Raw genomic sequence first — 14043 nt, 5'->3', positions numbered from 1 at the left:
TGGTTTTAGTATTAATCACCAGTATTTGAAAATAGCATTGTTTTCTTACTACGTAAGAACTTTAGGAAGTTTCAGGAAAATTTTTTTTTTTTCCCTATACCTGCCTGCTATTATTTTTAACCAATTACATTTTAAATCGTGAGGTGTGATATTTGGGACAAAAACGCCTGAGTTTACAGTTGCCCAAGACTGCCAAAAACAGACCCAGACTACCTCACTAGTTGTGTTGAGGAAACTAAATTAAGCAAGGGCAAACACCAACTGGAAAGTTGTCAGTTTACTGAATGAATGGCTTCATTTTACACACCAGTTAGAATATCTTAATCGGAATATATTTCTGTTCAAGGCCAATACTTTTATTACCAGGTGGCAGTTTGTTTTAACTGAAACTGTATTAAAAATGTAATTTATTTCCACTTTACTTTCACCTAACAAAAAGGGTTGTCAGACTCCCAGCCTGTCATGTTCAAAAATATTTAACCATAAACTTTCTCACAATGCTATATTTGGTGTACCCGCAAACCTTTATTAAAGCGATACTGCCAGTGTGGCTGCAGTTAAGATCTGAGAAGGTTTCTATTAAGATTATTACATTAAAATACTGTCAAGAGTTTATAAGAGACATAAATATTCATACATATACGCCCCCCTCCAAACTTAGGAGGAAAGTTCCACATAAAAAGAAAAATTTAAATACATACCCAAAGTTAGCTGTTTGTAATTAAAATTTTGTTTTTTTCCTAAACGTCTTTGCTAATTTTTTAACTCTTTCACACTGTAATGTAAAATAGTTTTGTTTCAAAGCAACTGCCTGATAAAGTCCTAAAGGAGGTAATTCGCATGAACAGAAAGTAATTAGTCATTGTTTGCACAATGCTTTGAAAATACAAAACCCTATGTGTCAACTAGTATTAAAATATGATTGAAATACAGAGATTTAACGAGCAACCATTGCATCTTACAGACACGCCAGTCCATACACAGGAATTAGTACTATGCTGTTATTAATGCACAATCACTATATGTGAATAATAATACTCTTCACACACAGCCAGAGTATACATGATAATAGCGTATACTACAAAAGCTTACTACGAACGATACCTAATGCATGACAGAAAAATAATCCTACTCAGGATTCATAAAATAACACTGATTTTACCCGATCACTGATAAAGACATAATGCAACCTACAATGCTATGGTATAAATTATGCTACAAATACGTTAAAAATATAAGAGGATAACCCAGCTGCATTGTAAGTGTTTGATGCCCAAAGAAGTCTCAGACCTCTGAGGTTGTCATTTACATTTTTTTCCTTTATTAACATTACTAGGAAATAAAGAAAAAATAAAGCCATATTCTCACATACAAAAATTGGCCAATGTTATTTAGAGTCTGTTACAGGATCACAAGCAAAACATGTAAACTTAAAAGCTGACGCAATTTTGCCCTTTACTTACTTTGTTGTGACTACCTAAATGCAAAGTTTCAGAGAGAGAAAAGTTATTATACGCAACAAAAAAAGTGACAACCAGACAGAACAGGGCGGATTATGATCTGACTGCTGTTCTCACATCTGAATTCGCTTGGTCTTAAAAAAAAAAAAAGCAGAATTCTGTTGTCACAAACAGTTTGAGGATTAACTTGTATATAGGCACTGATGCACTACTGAACTACAACATTATTGATTTTATGTGGCAAACCTCAAACAGGTACACATTTTTCAAGAGGAAAAAAGAAAAAGTCTTTTCTCTCTCTCTCCAGAGAAGTGTTCCACTTGTTTGGCTTGACCACGTTATTAGCAAACTTTCATTCAGTGGTTAAAAAGGGAAAAAAAAAATCTTTCAAAGTGTTGATATCATTTCCAGACAGTCTTGTCAGCATCACAATTTACAGGAAATAGTTGATGTTCTCAAACAAACCCTGTATTTACTCATAGACCCAGAGTACTTAAAAAAAAAAAAAAAAAACTCACTCTTTTGGAGGGGTTTTTTTTTAAATGTCACTCTGGTGGAATATCTGAGAGAGCTGTCTAACCTAATGCACATATTGTGAACATGAGGAAAACACAAACTGCAGTTCAGAAGACTACTGCAACTTTTATTCTCATTTTGTCCACGTCAGGAACTGGCTCTTACCACTACTTTCCTTTGCTGCCCCTTGCATTTTTAACTCTGGCAGTCTTTTCTAAATGTTCAACTTTTCCTAAAACCAACAGGAAAGTAACATGATGCCACCAACATCCATAGGATTCAATTGCGTAGCTGAAGAAGACTGCCTGAATGGCAAAGAGTTTGATGCTTCCTTTAGAGACTTACTGAACTTGATTAAATAAAACCAGAAGGGTATTAAATTATTGTTTGTTTCAATCAACCTTCAAAACGCGCTATGTGCTGGAAAAGCGGTAAAAGGCAGCATGGTCCGCATCTCAAACAGTCTGCGCTCTTTTTAGGAGGAAACCTTTTCCTCTCAAAGTGTCAGGATTTGTGCCTCGGCTCACAAGGCGCCGGAGCTGCCCGCTGCCGCCCCGCCAGGCAAGGTACTCGCACTCCTGGAGGAAGCCTGCCGGAGGGAGAAGTCTCCCCACTCCAGCTCATCGCTTCGCCCCACAGCGCAGTCAGTGCACTGGAGAAATTTGCCCTTTGCAGGCAGAAAGTGTGGTTGATTAAGCACACACGCACGCACACACACGCACGCATACACACAAGCCTTAGCGGGTCGCTTGCAAACCCGTGCCGGGATGCTGAGGCGCGCTGGAGGGGGGCAGAGAAGCAAACCCCCCCGAAACGTCAAACCGCCCCTGCCGGCGCCGCTCCCGGCTCGGCGCCGCTCGGCAGCGGCGCGGCCGCGTCCTGCCCCGCCGCGGCCCGGCCCGGCCCCGCGCAGCGCCCCGCGCACGGCCCCGCGCATCCAGCCAGCCATCCACGCACCCCCTGCGCGGCCCTCGTCCTCCCCACGCCGGCTGCCTCACCTCCATTCATTCCGCCCTCCCGAAAAACAAGCACACAGAGAAATAAATAAAGACACCGAAAAAAAAAAATCTCTCAGCTAATCCCAAGCGGGAGACACCAGCAAGGGGGGGAGGAAAGAAAAGTGAGGAGCTGCACAAAGTTGTGGCAGGCAGGGGAGAGCCGAGCGTGGGGACTCAGCTCTGAGAACACAGCTTCGCCTTTAAGAGGGAAAAGTTTTACGTCTCGCTGTGCTCTGATTTCAAAAAAAAAAAAAAAAAAAAAAGGCAAAACAAAACAAAAATCACCACCACCATGTCGCCTTTTCCCCTGGTGTGACCGGGAGGCACCCCGAGCCCCCCTCCCGGCCGAAGCACAGCTCCGCACCCAGCTGCCCCGGTGAATCCCCGGGCAAGGAGGAGGAGAGGGGGAGGAAAAAAAAAAGTTTTTCCCAAACTTACTACTCTTCATGACGGTGTCTCTGTGCCCCGCTTGTCATGATCCCCATTAAAACTTCCAGCAGCGGCAGGAGCGGCAGGACTGTGCGACTGCAGCTCATCGGATGCAAACCCTCTTTGCTCGTCTTCTACTTCCACCCCCCGCGTCTCCCTTCCCCTCCCCCCGGAGCGCCCCGGTGCCGGGGAATCAGCGGCCGCGGAGATAAGGCGCGCAGAGGCGCGGAGGGGAGGCAGAGCCGCGCCAGCCGCCGCCGCTGCCCCCGCCGCCGCTCCCCGCCTCCGGGGCAGGGGGCTGCTCCCCCTGCCCGCCGCCACCGCTGAACTTGACCCTCCCGACTCCGGCGGGGCTACCGCGGTTTTGAAGTCGCCAATTGCCAGCCATCACACATGGCTTTGACCCCCCGACGGAGGGGGGCCGCGCGGGGGGGGAATGCACCGAAAACAGCCTGTGAAATCCGAGAAGCCCCCGCTGCCCTGTGATTTTTTTCACCACCACCCGCTTTTGTTTTTTGTTTTGGTTCGGGTTTTTTTTTGGGGGGGGCGGTGTGCACCCATGCTCCCCCCCCCGAGGCGCACGCAGCGCCGCCGCGGGCGCCGCGCCCCCGCCCCGCGCAGCGCAGCGCAGCGCCCCCCCCGCGGCCGCCGCCGCCGCGCCGCCCCCTCCCGGCCCGCCGGCCGCGGCGCCCTCCCCGCCGCCGGGCCGCCCCCCCGCGCCCCCCCGCGCCTTACCTGTTGATTAGGCGGCAGCGGCAGCCCCGGCAGCCTGGAAGATGGTGGGGCCGCGGCGTGAGCCATGAACCGTCTCCTGCTGCCGGCGGAGTTGGCCGCGGAGGGGGCGGGGGCGGGGAGGGGGCGCGGGCGGCGGCGCGGCCGCGGGGCGCGGGGCGCGGGCGGCGGCGCGGCAGCCCCCGCCGGCGGCGCGGAGGCGGCCTGCGAGCGCGGGGCGGTCGGCGCTTTATCAGAAATGTTATCGCTTGTCAGGACCTCCGTCTCCCCGCATTACGTCAGTTTCAAGACACCAACACTATTAATATCAAAGGAGCCTTCGCGGAGGAAAAAGCGCCACCCCAGACGGAGCGCCCTTAAAGAGACAGCGCAGGCGGCCCCGCCGCGCGGCCCGCGCCGCCCCCCGCCGCCGCCTCCGCCCGCCGCGCCGCGCTGCGCCGCGGCCTCCGCGCCGCCGCCGCCGGGGGCACCAGCCCGCGCGGGCCGCCCGCGCTGCCGCCCGCGGGGCCGGGGGACGCGGCCCTGCCGGCGGCGCGGCGCGGCGCGGCCCGGCGCGGCCCCCGCGGGCTGGGCGCAGGCGGCCCCGCGGCCCCTCAGCTCCGCGCCGCGGGGGGGAGGGGGCGCCCCGCGCTTCCCCGGTGCGGGGGGGGGGAGCGCGGCGCTGGGACTTTTCCGAAGTTGCTATAAAAAAAAACAAAAAAATGCACCGGAGGTCACGGCGGCAGCATCCTGGCTGCAGGCGGCCGGCTCGCCGCTGGGACGCGGCCAGGCCTCCCTGGGAGATTTTCCTACCGAGCTTTATTAATTGTATTGATTACTATTGTGTGGAATTAAAACTGATAGTACCTGTGCGCGGCGCAGAATAGCCCCCTCCCTTCGGAGGCCGCTGAGCTAAACCGCGCGCAGAAGATTCGCAGGGAAATCAAGATTCCATGTAATCTTTTCTCTCTCTCTCTCTTTTTCTTTTTCTTTTTTTTTTTGTCCCTGCTCTCTGTGCATGTGTTTAGGCAGATACGCAGACAGATCACCAGTTTCCAAATCTGCAAATGAATATTCACCGTTACTGCTTCCCTTTGATACCAATCACCCGTCAGTCCCAAGCTTCTTCAGAGAAAATTCTCCAAACTTTGTGTGCAGAACCCCTTCCATTCAAAACACTCCGATTTCTCCTGTGCTGCATATTGCCAGAAGTCTGTATGTTAATGTAAGAAAACTCTCTAAGGAGAAGCGGTACATAAAAGGTTCCTGTGAAAGGGTTTTAAATCCCAAATATAGTAGACGTTAAAAACTATGTAAACATTTGTTGGGCATTTGGACACAATTTTTCTGTAGTTAGGTGACTTTATATGGCATGTTTTCCCTCCCATGCAAGTCATTTTAAACTAATTTCACATTAAAAAAGATGCATGCTGGTTTCTTGCAACTAATAACACATTATGCAAGTGAGAAGCTGAAAAAGAGTTAAATCGTTAAAATATTAGTTAGAGCTGAAGTTACTTCCCTCCAAATGTTTGAAATAACATTTTCCTTACAATTTTATTCTCAGAACTATAGTGAACTATAAAGCATAAAATCCTCAGAGATACACACTGATGCAAATGAAGCCCTACTGTAAATGGTATACTGTTTTCAGCTCTCTCCCCAAACTTATACATTCTTCATATATGTTTAGTATAATCTACTGGCAGATTTGCAAGGTAATTGCTCATGTAAATCACCTCGTAACACTTTTCTCCCTTAAGTTCTTTTGTAGGATTGTCTGATAAAGCACTTTATGAATAGAAAAGCAATAATTCACAGGCAAGAGGTGAACCTGTCATGTTGAAAGTGGTAGGTAAAACGCAGGTCCACAGTGAAGCACACAGGGTTTCAGACCCCTGAAAACGGGAGAAGAGGAGCTGACATATTATGTGTGGGACTTTCTGCATGCCCATCAGCAGAAAATCAATTCAGAGCAGGGACGATGTTTACGTATGGAATATGAAGAAAAGTAGGATCAACATTTACAGTTTGTTACAATGTCTACCTGGATACTTCAGTGCCCGGGCCATATTCGGCAGTGCCTCACTAATACGCACACAGAGACTGTTTCCTCAGTTCCTAAACCTTTACTTTTTCTCAAGCTGCAAATGTCATAGCTGAGTTACAAAGAGGCAAACCACTTTCACAGATCTTAGTGAATGCAGTTTTCTGAGAAGTCAATCTTTTGTCCCAGTCACTCTAACTTGAATTTGTTCTTCTCTGCAATTTAGATTTCTTACTGTTAGTGAATATGTCAGACCGGAGTGACTGTTCACTTGGCAGATCTGTCTTCCATATTAAGGGTTAAAATCAGCAGGTATTTTGTCTGATGACTTGGCTAAGCATCTTACAAGCAGGGCTTGAATGGAAAATATTTAAACAAGGGTTATTCCCCTTTGCTTCTCTCTGCTCTAGTGAGACTTATTAATGTCTTTTTATTTTAGAACAGGAAATGATGCCCCCCACACCTTAAATCCTAGCCAGTTCGCATGTGTGAATGCAGCTTTCCCAGATTTTATTCACATTATGACAGACAAAACATGAAGAAGATCGGTAACAATGAAAGTGCAGGTTTCAACACGTGTAAACCTTGATAATAAACACACCTTTTTTCACCTGTAGAACAATAAGAGATATGTATTTTTAAAAGACATAAGCCTTTCTGTGCATGTGCTTTTAAAATGAAACCACAAAAGCAGTTCATAAGCAAAGATTAGAAAGACAAAATGTGTCTTCATAATTTCAGATATATAACTCTAATAAAATACTGTATCTCAGAAAAAAGTATGTTACAGTATCTTTGTAAAAAAATGCTTGCATGATACATTCTGCATTTCAAGTTAAAATAAAGCAGATCAAGAAGACGTCAATATCAATCTGTTTATATTCACCACAAAAGAGCTGTAGAGAACTTAATAAAGGCAAAAATATTTTCATAAACTTTTTCAGGCAAATTATTTATTTATGAAATAATTTACAAAGAAAATTTTTACCTCATGGCTTAGATACATTGCATATGCTTATGATTGACACAATATGTTCAGGCTCAAAGGCCGGTATAGCCTTTTTTTTTTTTTTTTATCCTAGCAGGAATATTTCAAAACAACCAACTAATTCATGAAGTCATACAGTAATTGTTTGACAGTTGTTTCTAATATAGAAAAATAAGTTATGTATATTGTTTTCATTCAAATATTTGTTGATTTGTTGTTAGAATCCTTTGACGTTGACATGCCACAAATTGCATTAGGAGAAATATTGAAGATTTATTTTCATATATTATCTTCTGCTGTCAAACTTTTGCAAAACTACTTAAAGCAAGTTTTATTTCACTTTATTCGAAACTCAGATTCTGCATGATAGTAGGTGGTTGTTGAAATAACAAGTCCAGCTTTCTGTAATAGATAAGAGCTGAGGAAATGAAGAAAAAGCAGCAAAGCAAGAAAATATAGAGAAAGCTCTGCTTTCACAGAAAGCCATGAACAGAGTAACTTCTAAATAATCCTCCATTTTTTTTTTATACTCAAGCACATTCTCTATTGAGGGAGAATAGAAAGGCCAGTCATAGTTGCTTCTTGAAGGAAAACAGTGTAACAGTCATTGTTTATCAAGATGACATAACATGCCATTTATGCCTTTATTGTTTAATGCAGTTTCTCTTTTCTTGTAGTTTACTCAGCATAGATACAAAGAGGGATTAACAGTTAAGCACAAGCATACTTGTTTTACAATTTCAGCCTTTTAGTGCATAACTTACTTACTTAAAGTACTAGAGCCTATAATCACAATGATTTTACCTGATGGAACATGCATTTCAGAAATATAATCCAACTGTTTACCCTAACACGTCATAAATTGCAATTCTTTACAAAAACCTCTCAGATTGATATCCATTGCTCTTAAATGCCTGCTGCTTTAGCACACATCATCAAGAAAGTATTTCTGTATTATTCTCCCTCCAGTTGGTAGTATATCACATGAATTCTAAAGACCATTTTCTTTTACTGTCTTCAATAACGAGCATTTTGAGGAGCATTTAGTTATGTGTCTGAGGCACTCCGATGTGAGTTTCTTGGGAATATAAACACAGCAACTTACAGAATTTCTGCAGACCCACTTCTTTCCTTCGCACAACTTTTGTCCCATGAGATCACCAGGAAACTTTTGTTCCCTTTCTTACGCACTGCACCGAGTCGAGTTTCTAACCTTCAGGTTGTGCGCCAAAGGCAAAGGCAAAAGCTACCACTGATTTTAAAAGGAACAGGACCGGGGACCCTAATGATGTAATTGAAACATCTCTGAAAAGAGATTATGCGTCGTGATAGACAGGGCAGCCCGGAGAACAGCCAATGAAACAGCATGCAACAGAAGAGCGAATACCATGGCATGATCCCAGATTCAACAGATGTTTTCTAGGGGGATTGGATATCTGGTAATGGGAAAAGGAACCGTTCCCTTCTATGTCACCGTTTTTCACACAGGCCGGTAGTGATGGAAAGTCAGTAATATCTGATGCTTGCTTGGTAGCTTTCTCCACTGCATGGTAGGAAAATGTCCCTCTCACGCTACCACGCTGCAGTTATCCCGAATTCCCCAGCACCCCGGCAAAAGGGCCTTGCGCTGAAGTGCCTGGGATCCCGGCTCCCTTCTCCCCGTACGCCGTCTCCCAGTGAGGGAGGAGGAACATCGATCGGGCACCGGCTGCGTCTGCTAATGGTGTGTCTGCAGATAGTTAAATAACGCTGGCAGCCGCAGAAGATAATTTATCACTTTAGGCTATTGTAAAATCTACTAGAAAATTAAAAATGCTAAAACATCAGACTCCCTGAAATCATTTACATGCAGGAATCCACATAATTGTATAGATTTTGATCTTAAAAATGCTATACAAAAGGCATTCCTCCAAAGCTCTGAAAAACCTCACATGCACATACACACATACATATGCAGTAATATATAATGAGTCTCTCCCAACAAATATCAATAAAAGAGGTGGCGGTATTTCTTCCCACTTTTCAACCACAAGTTCAACAAATCAAAGCAACTGGAGCCCCCTGTCCTGTCATCACCCCCTACCAGACAGAGCCACTACCTCGCCCTGCCTCCGCTCCGCAATCATGTTCCCTCCAGTAGTTCCAGCATTTCTGGGGAAGGTTAATTTGGATCAGTTCAAAGTGCATTGGCAGCAAGGGAAAAAGGTATAAATGAGTTTAGTAAACTTTATATTAGGTCCTATATGCAAATATTTTCTGTGCTCATTGCTAAGGTTCATTGCTATGAAATTGTTCTGGACATAACAATATTAAATCTCACTACAATATCTTCTAATTTAAAACAATGATTCCACACAATCAAGGTGTTTGGCTCAGGAGCTTTTTTTTTTTTTTTCCTGGATAATAAAATCAGAGTTTTATTTCATTTGATTTCCTGCAAATATATATTTTTTCTTTTCCACTTATGACTTCTGACTATGTTCATATCTTTATTTTAATATGACAGAGTACAAGCAACATGTTTTTATTGCAGAAAAAAATATTTACGTGTCTCATGATGTGAGGTCTCAAATTAAGTTTAGGAAAAGGAAGCACCTTTCAAATATATTTATATATATTTCACTTTGCAAAAAAGTGCTCTCTCCATTCCACTATGAATGTCAGATATCTACCTACAATATACAGCACAGGAGATAGAATATACACTGTTGGGAATCTCAGATACACAATGCCTTGGTAAAATTACCATGATATTGTCACTGTTTCCAGTTACAAGTGTTAGGAAAGTCACACAGTAAAGGTAAACAGGGTAATGTAACACATGGACTTTCTTTGATAGCCTCTACCAGCCTCCTGTGAAGCATTTTCACACAAACACAGATACCCAAATAACTACATTCATCCGAGCTAACCAGTATAACTAACTTTTAAAAGCATGCAATGCTTTGTGTAAGGAAGGGCTTTACCTTAATCCTGCCTTATCCTCCGTATCATGAACAATTCCATCTTGCACAGAGGTGATCTGATAAACCTGCATGCCAGATATGATTACTGATAGGCAGAAATTTGTCTAGCATCAGCTCCTAAGCTTGGACAGGGGGATGTTTAAAGCAAAAGGAAGAAAGACCAGTGTGTTCCTGCATTTGGAGACTTCATAATTCTCCAGCAGTCTGAATGACTCCTATAACGTGCTCCGGATTTGACGTGACTCCAAGGAGCTTTCTAATCTGAGAAGCATACACTGGCCCTCTTTCTGTCTGGCTTCTGCATCAGAACAAACCTAGGTCCAGAAGTCTGGAACTTAAATCAGTGTCTGATACCTCTTACAATGCTTGGTCTTTGGAAACAGGTAGCTTAACAAAAATGCCACCTTGGTTAGCATTATGGCCTGGTGACATCAAGGCTGATATAAACCACATCCTCTAGTTGTGAAATGGCAGTGCCATTGTCTCTGTTGAAAAACATGAAACTACTGTAGGCATCTTTTAAATTTATTCAAGAGCTTAATTTTCCTTGGTGGTTATCAGTCTTGAAAGAGGATTTCTTTAGAAACAGTCATTCCTTTTGGGAAAGAGCACATCAACCTACAGAACTGACAGCAACCTTAGGTCGCTCCATTCTGCTCCCTCACTTTGAAACCTCATTTCTATCCATACCTTTAGCTCTTCATGACCTGGATCACATACCCATACACAAGGTTTTACTGAGCAAAGGGTGAATCAGGTAAAAATAATGCTGACGGATCAGCATTCGTTTACACTTGGGATCTTGATGTGGTGAAGTTCAGATCATGACCCAGAAAACATGTGTGTCCTTGTCTACTTCTGCGCTTGGACAAACCAGTGCCACAGAGGGCAAAAAATACTTTCACGTCTTCAAATTTTTCTTCCTCCTACCTCACTCCACTGCTTTTAGTTTCTTTCACAATTCGCATAAAATAGACAGTTCCCTTATGACATATTAAAATATTTATGTGCTAGATTTCTTATTTAACAATGGCCTGAAATGCCCTTAATAGGCTGGTGAAAAACCTGGATAGTTTTGGCAGGTTGGGCAATTTTTCAATATATGCTATGTTTTGGGGTTGTTGGTTTTTGCCCCCCTACTAAGACTTAGCATAAACAGAACTTTAAAAAAGGGCACGGGGGTGGGGGGGGGGAGGGAATCATCTCAAACTAAGTAACTTGTCCCTCTCCAATCCCTTCCCCCTAAGTTCTTTAGCATTGCACAACAGACACTGATGTTACAGACACACTGAACTGAGGATCATTAGCTGTTTTTAAACAAAGGATATAAAGCTATGTACTACCTTATGACTAATATATTAAAGAGTCACTCATATAATGACTTGCAAATAGAACATTTGGAATAAATAGCTTTATGGTTATGGAAGGGGGCACCTTTTCAAGTGACTGATGTTTAGGGTATGGACAGAAAATAACCTGGATTATTTAGGAATCAAAACAATTAAATTAAATATAGAGAATTTGGAAGATATATGTAAGAAAGGACTATGTAACCTTCATGAGCCCTTAGTCACAGAAGTCAGAGTGGCTAGCATATAGCGAAGCATCCCTGGAGGTAACTGTACTGCTGCCCTATTTCTCCTTGTCAGGAGCTAGAGACAGCTCAACCAGCAACCGAGAGATGCAGCGAGCAAGCTGCATACTGGGATGCAAATTCAGATAAGCAAATTCAGTCCAATGAAAAATGGACTCTTATTTTTTGATAAATGCAGGTGATACAACATGCAGAATGAACTCAGACCAGCGATGGGGTGTGCATTCTCAAGAGCAGGATGGAGAAGAAAGTGTAATACCCTGAAAAGTCTAGAAAAACAATTTTGGGAGAAATTCTGCATGTCACTTCTGGATGTGATATTTGCAGGCCTAGCTAAGGATGTGAATCAAAAGAAGGGACTCGAATATGAAAATGGAAGTGACTGCCTGAAATAAACTATGAAGGGCAGCTTTTAGGGGGATGTGTACAACTAAGCTGCTAATTATGACAAGCAGCCAGAGAGCAGTAGACAAAAGGATGCATCAGATTATGTAGCACTTCTCCTACAGCAAACTTCAAGAATCAGTCATTCAGCCTCTTAAGGGATACATTTTAATACTACCTGTATAAGGGAGAAAGTTCTTTATTTTTCCCCTACTTCCATTATGCCATTGTTGGAGATATGCAAGTGTTAGAAGCAAAAAAGAACTACCTGGGAAGGGCTCATGCACAGCAAATTTGTTTTCCCCCTTCCCCATCAACTCTGTAATTACAACCATTCAGACAAAGCTGGTTTTCCCAGTAGGACTGGCTGAAAATGCACTTCATTTACATGGCCTAATTGGGCTTTTTTTGGCCAAGGTTGTTCTATACACTGACACTAAGGCTCAGTACTTAACATTGAAAAGTGCATTATTGTGGTATTGAAGTTATGAATTTCATTGCTTTGAAGTTAGGAAATTCAGAAAGAAGGTGTCTTCTTTAACATTAGTGCTTCTGTAAGTATGTATATGCATAAGAATAATATTGGTAATTATATTGGCCCTAAACTGTTAAGAGTCTGAAAATTAAATAGGCAGTCATTTTATTCTCTTCTTCCTCTATGAAAGAAATAAAATAATAGAATTTAGATATTTATACAGATGCATATGCTATTACATGACAGGCTGGATTCATAGTCCAGTGGTCTTCAGAAATTAGTGCAGTGAGCAGATCAGCTGATTTGCAAAGACCTACTAGAGAAACAATTTAGGGGAAAAAAAAGCCTTCTTCTCTATTCTACTATTTACATTACATAAGAGTGGGTTATTTTTATCCTTCTATTATTTTGTTTGTAACTATCTTGCCTCACTCAGCAAGACACACAGTTCGTGAATATGAATCTCATAACCTTATGTAAGCTGAGTGCACAGGTTTAGTTTCAGGACCTTCCATATTGTACATGTCCTCTACAATCAGAGAGGTTTTACACAGTCATCAGTGCAATCTCAAGCCATGTCTAGAAAGAAAATTTACATAAATATTTCATCAGGCCTTAGTGTAGACAAGGTTCCTGCAGTTGAACCTGTTTTCCAGCATGTTTAATTACCACAGTAATTAGAACATGAGGGCTCAAATCCACAAAGATATTTGGGCACCTAATTCTCATTAATTACAATTGAGAGATGGCACTTACATCCCTTTATGGACATAGAAGACATAGAAACCTCAAGAATCTTATCTATTATAAAACTCCCAGACAAATATTGCTATCAGTTTCTTCAGAGCAACAGGAATTTCATTTTAATTCCTGATGAAGGTGTATCTTAAGTACAGGAAATGATTTGATAGCAGTGCAGGCCACATTCCTCTCTCATCTCCTTTCCACCCATCCAGCCTTTTCAAATTGCAGGAAGTTCCCAGATTGCAGGGCACTTTAGGAAACTCAAAAAGCAAAACAAGATGTTCTCTTGTGACCTCATGGCATATTTTGTTAAGTCTGACAAATGTGGCATATTTTGTTAAGTCTAATAATAAAAAAAAAAGATGTTGGTGGGAAGAGTGTAGTTCTACACCCCTACCTAGTCCTCAGATGTAAATGGAAATCATGACCACATCCCCAGACTGGAGTCCCAAAGACTGAAGTTTCTTGACACATGTATGACTGTCCAAGTGTGGGATGATGCCCACCAGACATGCTCTGCTTTTCTCCTCCTCCCAGCCACATCTTCCTATCCCCCTTTGCTTGTGCTGTACCAAAACTCATGCAGCCACACTGTAAACCAGACAAGCCAACTGATCCAGTTGAACTTAACTTTTTTTTTCTCTTTTATTAATTGTCAGTTCTTGGGTACAACATCTGGGGCGGGGAGAAGATGGGACTTCCTTTTTCAATAGGAGCTGATTTAAAGTAAT

General features: G+C 43.0%; 1 protein-coding gene across 4 annotated transcripts in view; it reads right to left on the bottom strand.

The window, feature by feature from the left end:
• TRPS1 (transcriptional repressor GATA binding 1) overlaps positions 1–4248 on the bottom strand; it is a 221755-nt gene extending 217507 nt beyond the window's left edge. For 3 of the 4 annotated variants that reach the window (XR_010883272.1, XM_067290227.1, XM_067290228.1), the window contains exon 1: positions 4139–4248. The gene's annotated coding sequence lies outside the window, so the exon portion shown is untranslated. Of the gene's footprint in view, positions 1–3412; positions 3507–4138 lie in introns of those variants that run through there. The other variant, XM_013956895.2, reaches the window with a different exon arrangement.
• Positions 4249–14043: the final 9795 nt, after the last annotated feature.

Source organism: Apteryx mantelli, chromosome 2 (assembly GCF_036417845.1).
Source record: "Apteryx mantelli isolate bAptMan1 chromosome 2, bAptMan1.hap1, whole genome shotgun sequence".
NCBI classification, from domain to species: domain Eukaryota; kingdom Metazoa; phylum Chordata; class Aves; order Apterygiformes; family Apterygidae; genus Apteryx; species Apteryx mantelli.
Note: the sequence above shows the minus strand (reverse complement) of the source record. Positions and strands in the feature narration are given on the sequence as shown.